Here is a 20,834-nt window from a genome sequence, read left to right as displayed (position 1 = left end):
TCGGTTAGACCAAAAAATACAAGTGCAATGGCCTGGGACAAATCGGTGAGACCGAATTCTCCAAATCGGTCGGTCCGAGATGAGTTCGGCGGAAACCTATCTTCACACATGATAGCTCGTTTCTGAGAACATTTTTTTAAAATAATTGTCGTATTACAAGTTTATTATTTTACCTGGTAACTTGGTCACATATAATGACATAATGCGAAGGTTTTCCATTTTTTTTTATTTTTTTTAATTTTTTATGCCCGTTTCAAAATGTGGTCAAAACAGCAGGAATGACTGTTCCTAGCTAGTGGTTGAATCTTGGAATTTTTTGGTGTTTCTCTGATTAAATAGATACTTAAGTACCTAGAAATGATTTTTTTAAAAAAATAAAGAGGAACCTACGAGGTAGCTGCAGTTCAAATTTGACTCACTTCTTGCTGAATCGGCGAAAATTTGACTTTTTCACAAGAGGTGGATAAAAACTTTTGACACCCAACCATTTGGTCAATTGTGCATTAATATGGCCCAATATTTTAGAAAAATGATTTGGTCCAATTTTGCAACAAATATTTGGTAGGCCCTTCACAATTAAACCCACTTTGGGCACTCGAAAAATGGAAAATTGAGTTTTCGTCCAAAGAAAATGAAAACTTCCTTACGCAACATTGTTTGACATTCCAAGATGCACTCTTGTGCACAATATGATATCAATATTTGATTTTTTCATGTCAAAAAGTAGAAGAAAAACAAAAGAAAAAACACTATTATATGTGCTCTATTCCTATTGGTGGAATTCATTGTCACACGGATCGATGACATGGCGCCCATCCATCCATCCATCTCTCCATACCACATCCATCCATCCATCCATCCAACCATTTATGTACAGAAAAAAAGAAAATGAAAAAGAAAACCCGACCCGCATCCACCCACCCAAACCCTACCAAGATCCCATCGATCCCCTCCTCCCATCACACCCCTCCTTCCCCCATCTCCTCGCCGCCGCCATCGACGGCGCTCCCCTCGATCCCTCCCACCGCCGTCTCCCTCCCTCAGATCAAGCTCCCCCTCCCCTCTCCCTCCCACCTCTCGAAGCTCTCGCGTCCCACCACTGCTGCTGACTACCACGCCGCCGCCGCCTACCACGCCGTCGCGGCCGGCCACGACGGCCAGTACCCGTACTACTCCTACGGCGGTGGCGCCGACGCCTTGTGCCACCGTGGCAGGCCAGCGACGGTAGCCGTGCCCACCGAGGAGGGCTTCTTCGACGACATCTTCGGCGCCCGTGCACGTCAGGGGCAGTCGAGGTCCAGGTGCAAGTCCACCAAGTTCTCGTCGGTGATCAGCTCCGGCAGCTCCGCCTTCCGGTCACCGGCCAAAAGCGGCGGCGCGGCAATGCTGCCCTCTCCTCCTTCACGTTCAAGCTTAGGTGAACCAGGCATCAGGTGCGATTCAGGCGACGCTGCCCTCTCCTCTCCCACCCAAGATCCCCATAGCAGTTTGATCTGTAGTTGTGTCATTAGGTAGCCAGATCCCCATTTCGTGTCCATGTAGTCGTAGCACCATTAGAAGTCAACCAAACCAATCAAGCAAGCGATGTGTTCATGTAGATGTAGCGGTTAATCAACGTCAATGGCGGGCACCAGGGCGTTCTCGTAGATCCAAACTTGGCAAGTCCAGTTATTAGTCAGTAGTAGCATTTGTTGTGATTCTGAACATGTTGTTCTATTATTGCACTGCATTCTGTACCATTCCATCACAAGGTTCAGTTAAGATTCAGTTGCAAGCTTTGCATGTCATTGAGATTCTGGAAGATGATTTGGTTCACCTCACCCAATGATTTCTTCGTCATAAACTGAGCATATGCGGTTTCTTCAGGAACCCTCCTTATTGAAGTGTGCATCCATTCCATTGAGATGGCTATTGCAAGCAGCAAAGTTTTGTTGATAACAGTTCGTGTGCTTCCTCACTAACAAGTTTGCATTTCTGCCCAATAACAGGTTCCACTTCTTGGTGGAGCGATGTGCGCGTGCACCTGGCATTTCTTCTACAACTCAGTGTCTCTCGAGGTAACATATTAACCTGAGGGCAAAGCAGTTGCATTCCCTTTGCTACTAATCATCAATATCAGCTACACAGTAGGACTCAACCGCACCGTACGCCGGGCGTCGTCGTGTAGATTTTGCCGACCGTGTAGATTTTGGCCCTGCATTCCGGTTCGAGTATTCACTATTTGACTGTCATTGAGCAACTACATGCATGGACTATGCAATGCTCTTTAATTTAGAAGATCTGTCACTCCGGTCTATATTACTGTACTAGGCAGTGTCACATTTCAATTGAGCCGTTAGGGCAAGAAAAGGCAATTGCCAGGCAACTACTCCCTCCATACTTGCAAAAACTTCTTGTATTTTGGTACAGAGGCAGTAGTTACTAGTGTGTTTATCAAAGCTTTAGTAGTGTTTATGAGTAAAACTGTCATGTCTATTTCTCTAAACGTTCTGCAAATAATTTTAAAAACCTACAGTTTATACAGTTTTGTTGTGGTTGATTGACATCCCGGTGGAGATAAAATTCAGGACCAACTGTTAGCTTTTTGTGAAGCAAAAACATTTGGTAAAAAATCGTAGAAACCCCAATAAGTCGATTTATAGTTGATAGAAGAAGTATGATTTGGTGTTGGTGTGTGTGAACTTCTGACATTTTGATCTCTGAATGCTAGTTGGACATTTTGCTAGTCTGACATTTTGATATCTGAATGCTAGTTTGACATTTTGATATCTGAATCCCTTTCTCCTCTCATCTTTTCTTCTTCTGCTCTCTGTCTGACCCCCTTCTCATCTCTCTTTTGAACCAGGACGTCACCATGGGAGAAGAGGGCGTGATGTGTTGTGCTGCTGCTTGGGAGGGACGCCATGGGCCTCCCTCAACTGCTTCTTCTCTTCCCCTAACTCCATCAAGGTGATGGATTGGTACAATGACCTACTCCCCTGCTTCCTATGTTAATTTGGTGTGCAATGTGGATGTGATGTATTTTAGGCACGATTAAACACGTATTTTCGTTCAACTTTGACTGAAACAACTTGTTGTTTTAGTTTCTTGTATGAAGAACAAATATGACGAACACGTTTTCTTTTCCTTTTTGTTCAAGATTCATTTCTAATTATAAACCAAACTGAAATTGCAAATAGTCTAGAATGAATGAAGCAGAGAGTCCTTCCTTCTTTGGCAGCTGGCACAATTCCTTGTACAATTCCTTCTCAAGGTGCTGGTGTTTGTGGAGGTGATTGACCTCTTTTTTTTCACTCTGTGTATCAAGGTGCGACTGCAGAGGATTGATAGGTGTTGTTCGGTGTACCTCGACATGATTTCCAGGACATGAAATGTGAGCTATCTAAGCTGATTCTTTGTTCCCGAACATGATTTATCCTTTGATTTGATCAACATTATCATGTTATGTCTCTTGTCTATCATGTGCAGCGGCAACAGGATTTGCAGAGTACAAGGGTGGGCTCATCGAGGTGTGTGGTGGTAGGCTCGCTCGGCCCCGGCATCTTCTGTTGAACGGACATGCTGCCTCTTCAGTGTCGGCTACATGAGAGCCATGGTGAGCTCTCTTCTCCCCGCCTCCGTTTGCTTGCTCTGAGCTTGTGCTTGTGAGAAATTACATGTCACCTCGCTTGAACTCCCTAGCTACACCACACCTTGTTGAATACACTAGTCATGCTCTTGCATACATGTTTTGTTGGACGAAAAAATGTACAATGATCTACTCCTTGGGATATTAATTCTTATGATATATCTTGTAATTTACTTTATTGTAAAAGTTAAACCCACTACACATGTTGAGTAGAAATTGTTTTAGTTTGTCATACATAATTGCCTATGCTTGTTGGTAGCTATTAAGTGTATAATTCATCATGGAAGCATAGGAATGTGATGGACATCATCAGATTACATTTACGTTCTGAACTTATATATTTAAACTCAGTGTTTAGATTCTGTATCTGTAATCATAAGCTTCACTTGTAGTCTGGTCGTTCTAAGACATATTATTGTTTGAGTTAAGTTCACCGAACAATACTTAAAATTTCAGGAATCAATGATGCTGACCTCCTTGTAGAGTTGTGCGAGGTACCAAATGATGACCTACTCGCGCAGTTGTGATAGGTACCGATGACCTCCTCATACTCACCGATAACAAGTCTGGTTTCACATTTGTTGGGCACTATGCTTTTGGTGTATGATATGGCTAGGAGAAAACACACAGTTTCCTGCATTGTCTGATAATGTCAATTTGTTCTGTAAGATCTGAGTTTATTGTACTATAAATGGTGATAATATTGCGCCTAGTATGTTCACGACCTTTTACATTGTATGGATAATTGGATAGACTGAGCTACCGTCTTCCCCTGTATACTCCGCAGTCAAACTCATATGATAGAGTAGATATTTTCTACCTGTAGCATCATGGAGGTATTAACTACCTGATGTATTCGTAGAACAACATCATGTTTGAATATGCCAAATGTTTGGGCCTAATGATGTTCTGTATTGGGCGGCTGGTTTATTACTTTCTTTCAAGGTTTATGTGCAATGTTGGATTAATGATTGAAGTGCATTAGCGGTTTATCTTCTTCTTCACAAGTCTGTTTGCAATGGATGGACATAACTGTCATTTTTACCTCTTGCATATTTGACATAAATGACAATAGCAGTAGGTATTGAAATATATGCGAAGGTAGAAGCTATCATTGTTTCCTTGTGGGTCGTAATTCTTTCTCTCCAGACGCGTATACTGCCTGATGTATCGCTCATGCTCATATTCTGTATCGAGATAGTCCTAATATCCATCGGGTTGTAGATTGATTACCCCTGAAAAAGCTATGCTTCTTTCCTTGCATGATAAGCATGGTCGGCAGCTATGTGGAATCCTTAAGATAAGTGGTCTTTAGTTTCTTTTGGTGCATCTGCGTGCACATAAGAGTCTGTTAGTTTCTCTTTGTATAATGAAGAAAATATGTCGTTGTCGTTTGTTTATTATTATCTATCATCTGTAGATTGATTTTTAGGCCATCAGTACTTCTATGTATAATTTCTAGTCTCTTGAATGAATAATTTTTCTTTAGGTGTCATGCATCTTGTGTTACTACATACATTTGTCGTGAAGTACATGGTTCCAGAACTATGGTAACCCGTAGTTTGCTCAATTGGTGATAGTAGGATGATGGAAACATCACTACTGAATGTAGTTCCTCTTCCTTCAACTAATCATCATGTCCTAGAGTTTCTCTTCTTCTTACTATTGTTTGGTTTTTGGCGTCACTAGCTTGTACTGAAACGTGCAGACTTTACCCCTTGCTAGATCCTTTGGTGGAGGTGACCCATGTGATGGTGATTCGCTCCAACAGTTCTGGTCTGGCAGTGGTGGTGCTACACTGCTACTGCTCCTATGATGGCTACGCATTGGTAGGCTCGGCAGCCTCCCTTGGCTGTCGTTGTGATGGTGAAGCTCGGCCTAGGCTACAACCACTTCCGATGAGCTCCTCAGGTCGCCTTCTACCCCTCCTACTCGCTCCATGATTCTTTGCTTTGCCTTTGTGAGGTGCAATTGTTTAATTCTTGTCATAGTCGAGAATTTGATGATATATTGTATCTGTCATGAGGTACATGGTTCATGGATATGCCAACCTGCAGCTTGTTGTACTAGTGATAGTAGGATAATGCAAGTTTTGACAATCCATACATATTCCTGCATGTTAGTGTCTCTCCATGTAAGTACGAATTCTGGTGAGAAGAATACAATTATTATTTAACCAGTCCAGATTTTTAACATTTGATGTGCTTCCAAGGGACACAGATCTCTACTCTTCTATATAATCCACACTTTGTTCTACAAGCAAGTCAGTTGTACCATGTTGTTACATCACAACAAGGTGTCATTTGATGTACTGTTGTTGTTGATGCTCCCTAGAGTCTAGATGTAGATGTACTGTTGCTGTTGATGCTCTAGCTGTAGCCTGTACTATTGCTGTTTTGCAACTACAGTGTTAGTTTCGCTGCTGCTAGCTGTTGGCTGCTACTAGTTAGTACTTAATAGTTACTGCTAGCAGTGCTAGTAGCTACTGCTACTGATATTGCTTGTGCAATTGTGCTAGTAGCCAGTAGATGTTCATTGCATGACCTGCACTAGTAGCTAGTAGATGTGTTGGTACCTGTACGCTAGTACTGTTGGTGTGTTGAATGTCTTAGTAGAACATCATCAGGTTGATGTGTTGTAGTCAAGTTTTGGAAGTTTTGCCATGCCATGCTTAGTGTTTACTGAACTGAGGTATTTGGGGATTTATGTGTAATTTTATTCTCTTGAATGGATATTTTTTATTGGCAATCATTTAACTTCCACTATATCTCACTTATAATGTTTTTGAGGTGGCTGCTGTTGTGACCATGATCAGAAGAAGCTTGGAGATGTGCACTATAGTTTTAGTTGATGTTGCCACCATGTTTTGATGCATGTGTATTTATTTTTGATTGTATGCAAACTTGATGGATCATGCAGACGTGTATGTGTGGTTGTGAGTTTCATTGAGTGATTTCTGGATTTGATCATTTAAATGAGAGAATTATTGATTGTTTGCTGTTGAATGTGTAAAAGAAATCTGTGACTAAAAAGGCTGAATGTTCTATTGGATCGAATAATATTTGGGCTCTAAAAAGGCTATGGCCCAAACAATAGTGGATTGGAATATTGCGCATTTACGAAAAAGGTATAAAAAGGCTTAATTAAATGGACTATGAAATGGATGAGGCCTAGAAATAAAAAGGCTGAATTGTTGGGCTTGGCCCATGAAGCCGATCAAAAATTGATAGGAAAAAAAATAAGGCCAAATTATTGGGCTTGGCCCATGTAAAACATCGAATTAGACCGAGCTGAATCTTGTCAATGACCTTTTCAATTGGTCGCAATTTTGCCACATCAGATTGCCACGTCGGATCCGACGTGGCCTGGGCAGACACCCAGTGACCAAAACAAAAGGTCATGGGTTCATCGACCTTTTGTTTTTGTCATAAACGTCTACGACCTTATCCGAAAGAAGGTCGTTAATTTCAGTTTATGACTGCCAGCTTTTGACCATCTGTTTTTGGTCACAAAAAGGTCACAAATGAAAATCAATGAGCTTTCAGCGACCAATAGTGAGGGTCACAAGTTGACATATTTCTTATAGTGGGTAAGGGCAAAATGGTCATTTTCAGAATGTTAGAACATTATGAAAACGCCACCAACAAAACAGGCTCGACGAACAGAGAACGTGGGCTTTTCAATCACTTGAATTGGAGTTATGGTTGCGGAGACATGGCTGTTCGTTCATTAGGCAAAAAATCAAATAAAAACTATTCGTTTCTACTCATAATGGATGAACGTTCACAAAATAGAGGTTACAGTCAGGGGCTGGAAAACTAAAAGCACAATTTGGTTTAATACATCTTCGATCGGAGAAAATGTAATCTTGCCCGAAGAGCCACTAGAATACGCTTTCGGGAGGGGAAGTCATATTCTATGGAATACGCCTCCACTTATCGAGCTGGACCAGGGCTGGAGAGGCTGACGAGTGGGGTTGTGAGGGAAGTGGGGCCCGCCTGGCCCAGCTCGTCTACTTCCTCGCCCTGTCCCCCCGTGCGGAACATAGGAGGGCTAGAGCAGGGGCGCTGCTGGTTCTGGACCGGCCGGCTCCAGCACCTCCGGTCGAGGCGAGGCCACCGGCTGGACCGGAGCGGAGCGTCGTGTCCACTTGAATGCAATAGCCGCGCCGAGGAGAGGTTGAGCGATGGCTGTATGCAGTGGCCACTGGCAGGGGCGGCGACCGAACTTTGGGCGCGCGGCCATAGAGGCTCCAGCGACAAAACAAGGGGAGGGGAAGGTGCGCCGGAGTGTAGGGGAGTTACTAGTAGACGAAGGAGGAAGGAAGGGGCTCGGTGTGGCTCGAATTCAAGCGGGGCCGGCGGCGGCCATAGCGGACAGAGGTTAGGAGGAGGGGCTCCGGTGCTCGAGGAGAGTGCTATGGGTGGCGACTAGATGTTGAGGAGTTCAAGGGAGATACTTATAGCCGTAGGGAGGGCTTGGGAAGGCTCTGTAGCACACGGTCGACAATCCATGGAGGTGGGGACGGCGGTCGGGTGACGGGCACGGCCAGAGAACCGCGTAGGACGTGACCAGAGAGAGGGTGAGGGGTCCACAGCGAGGGCGACAACACGGGGAAGCTCTTGGGCAAAGCTAGGCGATGAGAGCTTGAGGGAACAGATGAAGACGAGGGCCCCATTCGCCAGAGCACATGGATGGGCATGCCAGTCGCGTAGTCACCGCGTGAATGCGATGGTGACCCGTGCTCTGGTCGGCCCAACCATGTCTGGGAGACTAGTCATTCAAGAGAGAGTGCCAAGGATCAAAGGAACAAGAACACGGGCTCAAGAATTGACCACAGCTTGCTAGAAGACAAAGGAACAACAAAGTGTTTGTACTGGGTGGGGGAGAATGGCCTAGCGAAAGATTCTGAGATTTGTTTGGCGTTGATCATACACAAAGATGACCATTCAGGACAAAATAGGAAAATGAATAATCCTGAAATATTTTTGAACTGGAGGAGGATGTGTTTTGACATATTGGTGGAATATATGATCCCAAGAATTTATGAGAATTCTGTGGGAATTTTGGGAATGACAGAAATATAGGTTGCTTCACAACCTCGGGCAAACATGGTTATTCCTTTGATACAAAAAAAGGAATATTCCCAAGAATAAGAATTTGTGATTGGGCTAATATGGAAATGACATGGTCTTGGTATGGGTTTGAGGATGACAAGCCACTTGGGAGACTGAGAAGAGATGATCTTCCCAAATTTCCAGACCACAGAAAGCCACAGAAAAGCAATCCAAAGCAAAAATTCAATGAATCCAAAGAAAAAAGAAAGAGACAAAGATCAGGGTATTACAAACCTTCTCCCCTTAAAGAAATCTCGTCCTCGAAATTTGGTTGCTCAGGGAACAAGTATGAATATTCTGTCTCAAGGAAACCGTTTCCAACCCGGGTATCTTTTTTTGGTTTATATATGCTGTTCCCACTAAATTTCATATGACTTAACTGCCTCACTCTGGGTTGTTTTGCTCACTATATCCATATTCTGACAAGGCTTACCTCATATGTTACTCTGATTCCAACTCTTTTATATCTGCTAGCTTATCTAATATATTGTCATGACTGGCATATGTCATCTTCCCACATGTGCAGTTGTGATTTCCAATTGACATGTCATTCTTCTCTACAGCTGTTGGGGATATAATCCCATGATATAACCTGCCATGGTTAGGTCGGGTCATTCAGGTGGTGGCTGAGGAGCAAAGATTCAAGATGGGCTGAGACGCCTAGGTCAAGACCCATTAGGCGGCTCATAGAGTGGGACAGCTTAGGGCCCAACATCCGAAGATGGCGGCTCATGGCCGTGAAGACCAAGTCGCCGGGAGTTTGCTTGCTTAAGAGACAAGTTAGGAACATACCAAGTCACGGGTCATAGTACGACCCAGACTCGTGTAAGCCCTGGGTATAAAGGCGGGTCTCAGGAGAGATAGGACTAAGTTTCAATCGATCAATAGCTAGGTCAAGCAATCCACTCCCTTGTATTGATCTCCAAAGGAATAACAAAAACAAGAAGGAAGTAGGATATTACCTCGATCGTAAGGGGCCGAACCTAGGTAAACTCGTGTCTCTCAATTCCGCTCAACCCCGACAAGCTAACCTCCTAGTTGCAATGGCCTCACGAGTAAGTCCTCACAATAGGACATTTGCCGTGACAAAACCATGAGAGTTGGCACCCACCATGGGGCGAGCTCATGGTGGTTTCCAGTTCTTGAAGGGCTCTTTCCTAGGGATCGAGGAATATGTCGTTGGCAGGATGACCAAGAGTCGTCGTGGAAAGCTCTACATCCACGACGCCAGCTGGGGCCCCGAGGCCGACTCAATCGAGTACGGGTACCGGGTCCCCTTCAGCGGAATCCACGTATTCATCTGCAAGATATGTAGATCCAAGCCTGAGCTGGACACCTACACTGACCTCGTCGAGCCGGCTCGACATGCGCCACCCGCCCGGTTCCATGCTTCCGAAAGCATGTTTTGGCGGGTGCACGCAAGGCGTGGAACCGCGGAAAATTCCGTGTCTGGAGGAGAGACTCTCATCTACTCCGATGCTGAATCTTCAACAGGAGAGACAGAGTCAATCTACCAGCTTCAAGACGGCAGGCTTGGGGGCTGTTCTGATGGAACCGTATTCTGTACCCCTACGAGCCACCGAGCCGCCATCTTCATGGAGGGTATGGTGCCGGCTCTCAACATCACGATGGACAGAGCGACAGCAACGACGGGCCCTTTAGGATCCGGTTCAGCCAAGCCCCCGGCTCAGGTTTTATTTGAGTTGATGGACACATTGACGACCTTATAGGGGACCGAGGTCACGGCAGAAAACCAGGCGAAGTGCAATACGGAGATTGCGAATATTCGGGAACAAATGACCAAGTCCCTGGAGGATATAAATGCTAAAAACGCAAAGACGGCTGCACTACAAGCTCAGGTTAATGCTGAGGCGGAGCGCCCGAAAGCGGAGGCTTGGTGTTTGACTCTTGATCAGAACACATCTAGTGTGGTTTACAAGAGGAGATATCAGAGCCGTTTACCTCCGGGTTACGAACCAACACGTTTGTTTAACACTCTCGGGGCAGGCCCAAGTACTCCAGGAGCGTTGGTTATACCCCAATTAACCATGGATGCACCTAGAAACAGAGCAGCAACCCAACCTCACCAGCCAGAGCCGGTCCTGAGGGAAGAGCCAGGACCAACCCGCCCCCCATTCGGACGCCGCCATCGTGCTTTCCGACACCGCCGGGTGACTTCTCCAACCCGGTGGATAACATGGTGGCAACGGCAACCCAGCTTACCACAATTCCCATTGTCGGTGCATCACCAATAGCAGTTGAAACCCGGAATGCCATTGAACTGTTGCAGATAGTGATCACTCAGCAGGCTAATTACTCTTACAGCCGGCACCATGTACACTCTACACTGCTATCGATTCATAGCTATAGCCAGCGTGCGGAGTCGCCGACGGTTTCAAGCAGCGAACGATGCCGTAACCCGCCCTAGGATAACCCATCCCTTATCCCGAGGACTGATGCTCAAGCAATTGTGGATGGTGCAAGGGTCCATAGAGAGGCAGAGGCAGCAAAGCAGGGGCCTTATCAGCCGCCCCCAGCGGCGTTTCTTCATCTTCTATAGGATCCGGGTCTAGTGCGAGAACCATTGGAATGTCGTGTCTAGTTCCATCTTTATGTAACGAGCGCATGCCTAAAGATTTTAAGGGTCCTCGCAAAGTGCCCAATTACATGACGGATCTCCCTCTGGAGGCTTGGATTGAAAGCTACGAGCTCGCCATGGAGATGTTGGACGTCAGTGAGGCGGTGTGTGCCAAGTATTTCGATGTGATCTGGATGAGTCGGCCCATCATTTGGCTCGCCGGATTGCGGCTATCATCCACTCTTCAGATAGCATCCAGGAGGCTCAAGCTGTGTTGCTCTTGGAGAAAAACTGTCATTTTTAGCCTCTTGGGCAAAAGCTCAGGCGGCTGAAGCGCAAGTGCACGGACATGGGAAATCTCATGGACATACTTACCAGATATGTTAATTCTGACGCTATGAAGGATACTGGTTCCGATGATGATAAATCTAGCAAGGGCAAGAAAAATGGCAACGACAAGGGACAACAGCAACATGCCCAGGCACAGAATGGTAACGAGAACAATTATGGTAATGGTGGTAAGCGCAGACACCCCGATGGCGGGACAGATCTGGTGGCTAACACTAATACAGGTTAGAAGACCCAGCGTCGCAACAACAAGCAGCCATATAATGGAGGGAAACCGAAATATTATGAGGAAGCCCTTAATGCACCGTGTCCAAAGCAGTGTTATCCTAACAAGCCATCTTCTCATGCTTGGAAGGATTGTTACATCATGCAGGAGTTCAGGAATCAGTCATTTCAACAACATCATGGCAACAACAATGGGCCGCTCGGCGGGTCAGGCGGTTTCCAAGGAGCCGACTTTAGTGGCGGCCGCTCAAATTTAGGTTACTAGAACCAAGGGAATCATGGTGGTTATAGTCAGTAGTCTGGTCAGGATAGTCAGTAGCAAAACAATCAATCCAATATTAGAGTAATCCTAAGCAGCTTAACCATGGCCAATATCATGTTTTCACTACAAACACTTGCAAGCATGACCGGAAAGTCCAGAAGCGGGCGGTCAACACGGTTGAGCCAGCGGTCCCCCAATATTCGAGATGGTCTAAGCACACGATTACCTGGAGACGGGCGGATCACCCATCCCGGATTGATGATCCGGGTCATCTAGCTCTGTTGGTAGCCCCTCAAGTGGGCAGTTACAAGTTCACAAAGGTACTTATGGATGGTGGAAGCAGCATCAACATATTGTGCTATGACACTTTATGATGGATAAATCTGATAGAGAAGGATCTTAAGCCATCCTCCACATTGTTTCATGGAGTGGTGCCTGGCAAGTCAGTTTACGCTATTAGAAAGATAGCTCTAGAAGTGGCCTTTGGTAATCAGTATAATTACAGAGCAGAGACATTGTGGTTTGAGGTGGTCAAGATCAAGAGTCCTTATCATGCACTGTTTGGACGGCCAGCTTACGCTAAATTCATGGCTCGCCCTTGTCATATCTATTTGCAGTTGAAGATCCCAGGGCCATGAGGGATGATAACATTTCACGAAAATCACAAACTCGCCCCGGAGTGCGAAGAAGGAGATGCTACTTACGCAGAGTCGGCTTGTGCTACTGAGGAGCTTAAGTTCTATAAAGATATGTTGACCGAGCTGATATGACCCCTCTGAACAAACACACTACTAAGAAGGACCCATTGCTCATGTTTAAGTCGGCAAAGGACACGCAACAAGTGGATTTTGTCCCTCGTGATTCTTCTCAGCAGTTCACCATTGGGACCGAGATGGATCCCAAATAGGAAAGCATGCTCATTGAGTTCATCCGTGAGAATCAGGACATCTTTGCATGGAAACCTTCTGACATGCCAGGTGTACCAAGATAATTCACTGAGCACCACCTTAAGTGGATCCTAAGATGAAACATGTCCGACAGGTCCTTCATCGTTTTAACGAGGAGCGACGCAAGGCCATTGGAGAAGAAGTGGCCCGACTCCTAGCCGTCGGGTTCATCATTGATGTTTTTCACCCTCAATGGTTTGCTAACCATGTGCTCATGCTCAAGAAAAATGGCACTTGGCATATGTGTGTTGATTACACAGATCTTAATAAGGCTTGTCCAACTGATCCATTGGCTCTCCCCCGTATGACCAAATCATTGATGCAACGTCTGATTGTGAGAGTTTGTGTTACCTGGATGCTTATTTTTGTTATCATCAGATCAAGATGGCAGTGGAGGACCGGGATAAGACAACCTTCAGCACACCCTTTGGAGCTTTCTATTATGTGTCTATGCCTTTTGGGCTTAAGAGTGCTCACGCGACTTACCAACGATGTGTTCAGAACTGCTTTCATGGGCAGATTAGACACAACGTTCATGCTTACAATGACGACATTGTGGAAGAAGGACACCTTGCTTGATAGTTTGAAAGAAACTTTTGATAACCTCTGGGTTTACAAGATGATGCTTAACCCGGCCAAGTGCGTTTTATATGTGCCCGCAGGAAAGTTGCTAGGTTTTCTGGTTTCCGAAAGGGCCATCGAAGCTAACCCGGAGAAGATCAAGGCTATCACATCTCTGTCTAAGCTGGCGTGTATCAATGATGTTCAATGCCTGGCGGGTCGCATTGCAGCCTTGATCCGTTTTGTAAACCGCCTTGGGGAGAAGGTGATTCCCCTATACCAGATGACAAAAAAGACTAATCATTTCATCTAGAGGGATGCTTCTAATGAGGCTTTTAAGGCGCTTAAGAAGCAATAGCTGAGCCGCCCATCTTGGCTGCTCTAATAGATAAAGAGCCTCTTCTCCTGTACATGGTGGCTAAAACTAAAGCTATCAGCATGGCAGTTGTTGTGGAGTAAAAAGAGGCGGGCAAAGAGTATCCGGTCCAACGTTCATCTTATTATGTCAGCGAAGTCTTGAGGGAGTCCAAGCAGAGATACCCACATTGGCAGAAGCTGGTGTTTTGGGGTGTTCATAGCTAGCCACAAACTCAAGCATTATTTCCTTGGGCATCCAATCACTATGGTCAGTTCTGCTCCTCTGGGGGATATCATTCAAAATAGAGAGGCCATTGGCCAGGTTGCTAAGTGCGCAATTGAGCTTGGGCCACATCATCTAAAGTATGTGCCTAGAACAGCCATCAAGTCTCAACCTTTGGTAGATTTTATCAATTATTGGACAGAGCTAAGAAGACCCAAGGAGAAGCCAGACAATACGTATTGGACGATACACTTAGATGGATCCAGGAAGTTGGAAGGATCGGGGGCTGGAGTTATTTTATCTTCCCCACGGGGTGATAAGTTTTGCTATGTCTTGAGACTTATGTTTCCTTGTACTAACAATGCATCTGAGTATGAAGCTTTAGTACACGGGCTCCGTCTGGCCAAGGAGATATACTTGAACCGGGTAAGATGCCTTGGCGACTTAGACCTTGTTGCACAGCAAGTATGAGGGAAGTGGAATTCTAAGACCCGCTCATGGCGGCTTATCATCAGGCAGTGACCAATATTGTTGGTAACTTTTATCAAGTGGATCACATAGACTGGCGGCAAAATGAGCCAACTGATGCACTGTCCCGGCTAGGGTCTCAGCGTAAGCCGGTTCCCCCTAATGTGTTCTTGATGTCCTGCATAATCCTTCTGCCAAGTTACCCTCAGAAGAAGACCTAGCCATCCCTGACCCGGAGGGGCAGTTGGTGACGTCTCTATGTTCTATTCCAGATTGGACGAAGCCTTACATATCTTACTTGACTCGGGGCGAGTTGCCAGAAGATGAACTTTTGGCACGGCGGATTATAAGGCGGTCTAAGTCCATGACAATTGTCAATGGCGAGTTACACAAATGCAATGTAACTGGCGTGTTTCAATGTGTGTGTCCCCTGATGAAGGCCGAGAAATTTTACAAGAAATTCATGCAAGAGACTATGGTCATCATGCCGGGTCAAGATCTCTCATGGCTAAAGCTTTTTGACACAGTTTTTTTTTTTTCTGGTTGACGGCTCACGCTGATGTAGAGGACATTGTCCGTAAGTGTAATGGTTGCCAAAAAATTTCACGACAAGCTCATGTGCCAGCTCAAGAATTGCTATGATCCCAATAACTTAAATGTTTGCGGTTTGGGGGCTTGATATGGTCAGTCCCTTCAAGAGGTCTAAGGACAAGAAAACTCACCTTTTTGTTGCAGGTGACAAATTTACAAAGTGGATTCAAGCAGAGCCAGTCATCAATTGTGAGGCGGCAACTACAGTTTAGTTTATAAAGAGGTTGATCTTCCATTTTGGTTATCCTCATAGTATCATCACCAACAATGGGACAAATCTATCTAAGGGTGCTATGAAAGAATTTTGTCAAAGCGAGCATATCCGACTTGATGTTTCATCTATGGCTCATCCACAATCCAATGGCCAAGTGAGTGTGCTAACCAGGAGATATTATGAGGGATCAAGCTCTGGCTCATGGTTTCTTTGGAGCGCACCCCGGGTTGTTGGGATGAAGAGCTTCCTGCAGTTCTGTGGAGCATAAGGACTACCCCCAAAAGATCGACGGGTTACACGCCGTTCTTCATGGTTTATGGTGCAGAGGTGGTTCTCCCAACTAATATCCATCATGACTCGCCTAGGGTGGTGGCATACATTGAATCAGACAATGAGAAAGCCCATCAAATTGCTCTAGATGCCTTGGAGGAGGAACGTGATCTTGTTGCGGCTCGACCGGCGGTTTACCAGCAAGACCTGCGTCACTATCATAGCTGCAGGTTTCGAAGCCGCACTTTCCAGGAGGGCGACTTAGTGCTCCATTTGATTCAGGATTAGACAATCATGCATAAGCTTTCACCTCCTTGGGAAGGGCCCTTTGTGGTCAGCAAAAACCTCAACAATGGGTCATATTATCTCGTCGACATATGTGAGCACAATAGGTCACGTACCTTTGAGAAGGAGACCAACAGGCCTTGGAATATTTCTCATCTTCGGCCTTACTACACTTGAGCCATTGGCTCTAGTCATTGTACACACATATCATGTATATATCTTTTATGATGAAATATAATAAAGCAGGCATCCCTGAAACTTGGGGCCTCTATAGTTTCATCTCATATATTGTGCATGAGTATTTTATTTGTTGATCATAGGTCACTTGGGGGCTTCCAACTCATTGAATTTAGCTTTCTCACCCTTTTGACCTGGCAAAAAATGCCACCTTATTGGTTAAACCTTCATGTATTCTTGATGCTACTCCATAAAGATGACCCGTCGTACTCTTGACAAGTCAATTTTTATGACCCTGAACTTGTGAAAGTTAAAGTGGCGGATTAAGTCATGTGAGAGATGGCTTACGGAAATCGACGATAAACCAAGGCTATCATGCCAGCTTCCTTGAAGCAAGACTTGAGCCTCGAAAGCCAGTCTTTTTCTCAAGCCTCGGAAGCCGACTTACAATTATTCCGTATATATGAATATTGTTTATCTTTGTTTTTTGTAGGATACTTTAAAATCTTAATCACATTATAGCAATGACTATACATCTCCGAGTCAAAAGACCTCCGGGTTGCTTATGATGGCTATTGAGCCTTTGTGGACCATGAGTCACCGGGTTATCAACCCGCAATTGCTTTTAAACAATCAATTTTCATGACTATAAGTCATCGATACATAACTCGCTAGATTATTTCACACCAATTATGAATTGGTGGAATTTTTTGCACATGTCAGAGGTATCTGCACTTAAAGGTTGCTACACCCAACTTATCAAAACAAGTGCAAGAAATGGTTGCATGATATTCGAACACAAGCCGCCCAAGATGGGTTAGATGGGCAGACATTGATCCAAAAAAATCAAACATCAGACAGATAAGTGTTTGAACAAAAGTTAAACATGCATGAAGGCACGGCAAAAGCAACCAAGTATTTCAACTAAGCCTATTACATGGCTACAGGTGAGACCAGAATATTCAAAGTTTTTTGGCAGAGAATAAACAACTCTTGCAAGACGGTCTTTGTGCCATCCACCTTGATGACCTCCAATAGTTGAAGCTTCCGAGTTATCCTACACCGACTCTTCTGTTTCTTGAATCTGAAGGTTATCCAATTTCCAGTTGACATCTGTTAGGCTTCAAAGACGGCTTCATCATGGAGGATAATAGACGGGTCAACATCAGGTACAAAGTGATGCTTACGCCGTTGAGGAGTTAAGTCAAATGATCTCAATTTGGAGGTGGCACTCGTGTGTTGTTGCTATCGTCAGCCAGTTGATATTTGTTCAACTCCATCTCTGCGACAAGCTGACTTGCCAATGGCCGGGTCTCTTTCTCACAATGAGCATAGTAAGATGGTGTAAAATCAGTTCCATCATCTTTTGTGGTGGGGAACCACGGCCACCTATGGGGCCATCCGCCCCTTGTGGTTCGACAGGGGGATGAGCATATTGTACAAAGAGCGGAGAACATAGCATAGCACAACAGAGATCACACGGGCAATTTTGCCCAGGTTCAGGCCATTGCGAGGCGTAAAACCCTACTCCTGCTTTGGTGGATTGATGGGAGGACCGTGGTAGAGACGCCGCGCTCTAGCCCGACAGGGTTACCATGGGGAGAGAGCAGCTACACACGTATGAGTACACAAGGGTCTAAATCCTTTCTATGGTTGCCACATGCCTCTTTTTATAGGTCAAGGGGCCACCACAATGGCAAATCAGTCATTGTGTACTAATTAGATAGCAAACAGTGCTATCATACCTAACTCTGCAGACAAGGAAGAGCGCATTAAATGCGCCGCTTAGTGTCACATCATAACATGCCCGGCAAGCCTTGTGCCACGCCCAAGATGCGACCCTATCCTAAAGGAACTCGAAGGTCCCACCAAGGATAGAAGCGCATCTTGAAGACGCTTTTGCAAGGTGGATATCATTACATCAACATTACATAATAGATGGGGATACATACATAAGGCATACAATGCCACACGAATACAACAATACATCATACATAAGAGCAACATCTGACTACGGATGAAACACAAACAGAAGCTCAAACGACATCCACCCTGCTAGCCCAGGCTGCCGACCTGGAACCTATCCCCTGATCAAAGAAGAAGCAGAAGAAGAACTCCAAAGTAAGCAAACATCGCTCTCGCGTAATGATCATCGCATAACCTGCACCTGCAACTGGTGTTGTAGTAATCTGTGAGCCACGAGGACTCAGCAATCCCATTACCATGGGTATCAAGACTAGCAAAGCATAATGGGAAAGGAAGGGGTAAAGTGGTGAGGTTGCAGCAGCGACTAAGCATATATGGTGGCTAACATACGCAAATAAGAGCGAGAAGAGAGCAAACGGAATGTTCGTGAAGCTAGCAATGATCAAGAGCTGATCCTGAACTCCTACTTACGGCAAACATAACCCAAAACCGTGTTCACTTCCCGGACTCCGCCGAAAAGAGACCATCACGGCTACACACGCGGTTGATGCATTTTAAATCGGATCTGGTGTCAAGTTATCTACAACCGGATATTGATAAATTCCCATCTGCCACATAACCGCGGGCACGGCTCTCGAAAGTTTATATCCTGCAGGGGTGTCCCAACTTACCCCATGATAAGCTCTCGCGATCACCGAAGGATATTCCTTCTCCCAGGAAGACCCGATCAGTCTCGGAATCCCGGTTTACAAGACGTTTCATGTCACATCCCTAGTCCTGGTATGCAGTAGGCTAGCCCTTCATGTGTGCATCATGTTTAACTTTCAAATGAATTTGAAATGGGGGCTGTTCAAACCCTAGCACCTAATGAATTCTACTAGGTTCAACTAAAAAATATTTTCAATAAACCCAAAATGCTCCTTAGAAAAGTTCATGATTTTTGTTAAAGGTGAAAACCTCTGCCAAAAATGATGCACATATTTCTAGGCCATTCTGGATTTTTGAATTAAATCTTATTTTATTTGACTTTGGGCATTTAAATTCTATAAATAATTTAAATGTTCAAATAATGTTGGAACTATTTTTGGGCCACTGAAATAATTCAGCAAGTGTCCATGAATATTTTCAGGATTTTAGGAAATGTGCCTTGGTATTTTTCCTAAGCTCAAAACAAAGGCAAATAATTAGAAAACAAAAACAAATTAGAAAACAGAAGAGAGGGAGAGCTTACCTAGCGCTCACCTGGCAGCCCAGCCAGCCCACCTGGCAGCCCACTGGTCGGCCCAGCACTGTGCTGGCCCGTGCCAGCCACCCGCTTCCTCTCGCCATGCAGGCAGAGAGGAGCGCGCCGGCGCGCGCGCGGGCGCCACGCCACCAGGCTGTCTGCCTGCGTCGCCTGGCCACCGCGACGCCTCACGTCTTCTCCTCGGCGCCACCCTGACCCCTCTGGCCTATCCACTCCTCCTCTCTCCTCCTCTGCTCCCTCTCTCGAGCACACCCGAGCAGAGCTCGTCGTCGCCGACGCCATTTACCGCGGCCACCGTCCATCCCGTGCCTCCCCGATGAGTCCAAAGGAACCGACATCGCCTTCCGCGTCGTCTACACCAATCCATTCGACCGCGGGAGCCCTGTACCGTCTTCCCCGAGCTCATCCCCAACCTCCGGCCGCCGGCAACCTCATCGGCGATTCGCCGCCGTCTCCGCCTCCCCGAGCCGCTGAGTCCTTCCTTGAGATCGCTGTGAGCTCCGACACCTTTCCCCCTTCCCCCTAAGCTCGTTTCTGTCCTCTAGCTATGCCAGACGTCGTACCCGAGTGCCGCCGTCCGCCATGGACGTTGCTCTTGCAGCCACCGTGCGACTCCGCTCGAGGTTGAGCCTCCGGCGTGCTCCTGGAGCAACGGAGAGGCCAACTCAGCCACTAGCTGTCCCCATAGTGCATCGCAGCCTCGTGCCCGCATGTTCCCGAACTCCGGCCACCATCGCGAGCTCCATTTCAGCGAACTCCGGGCACCCCAGCTCCAGCCTCTACCATGTGTGGATGCGGGCGAGTTCCAGCTCCGCATAGATGCCCTCAGCGCGCCCAGCCGCGGCCTGTAGCGCAGCCCCGACCAACTCCGGCGAGCTCTCGCCGCTGCTGTGGTCGCCGGCATCACCTGCTGACATGGCGGATTAGCTTAGTGCTGATTACGTGATTAGACTAACCCTAGGTCAATGACAAATGGGCCCCACGCTCTAATTAACCCGGGTTTGTTTCTGTTTAAATAAAACTAACCCCCCACGGGCCCCACAGGTCAGTTTCACCTGGCGCCGTCACACTTTGACCGACCCCACACGCCAGTGTTGACCATGCTGACGTGTGTGTTGACCGGGCCCACATGTCAGGGTCACTAACCAGCCCCATCACTGACTTGTGTGCTCTGAATGCTGGGTCATGAGACCCATGTTTGTAATATCTTGCTCCTCGGAGCCTATTGAATAAATACTTGAGTTGTAGAGTCATGTTGTGATGCCATGTTGTATTTGCACATATCGAGCATATTGTGTGTATGCTATTGAAATGCTTGGTATGTGTGGGATCTGACTATCTAGTTGTTTATCCTTAGTAGCCTCTCTTACCGGGAAATGTCTCCTAGTGTTTCCACTGAGCCATGGTAGCT

General features: G+C 46.0%; 1 long non-coding RNA gene across 1 annotated transcript; it reads left to right on the top strand.

Moving 5' to 3' along the window:
* Positions 1-2,906: 2,906 nt before the first annotated feature.
* Positions 2,907-4,513, top strand: LOC119293614. The gene is made up of 4 exons (XR_005143145.1): positions 2,907-2,960; positions 3,308-3,373; positions 3,469-3,595; positions 4,085-4,513. It is a non-coding gene; the product is annotated as an uncharacterized LOC119293614 (long non-coding RNA).
* The last annotated feature ends 16,321 nt before the right edge of the window (positions 4,514-20,834 follow it).

The sequence above is a fragment of the Triticum dicoccoides genome, chromosome 4B, assembly GCF_002162155.2.
Source record: "Triticum dicoccoides isolate Atlit2015 ecotype Zavitan chromosome 4B, WEW_v2.0, whole genome shotgun sequence".
NCBI classification, from domain to species: domain Eukaryota; kingdom Viridiplantae; phylum Streptophyta; class Magnoliopsida; order Poales; family Poaceae; genus Triticum; species Triticum dicoccoides.
Note: the sequence above shows the minus strand (reverse complement) of the source record. Positions and strands in the feature narration are given on the sequence as shown.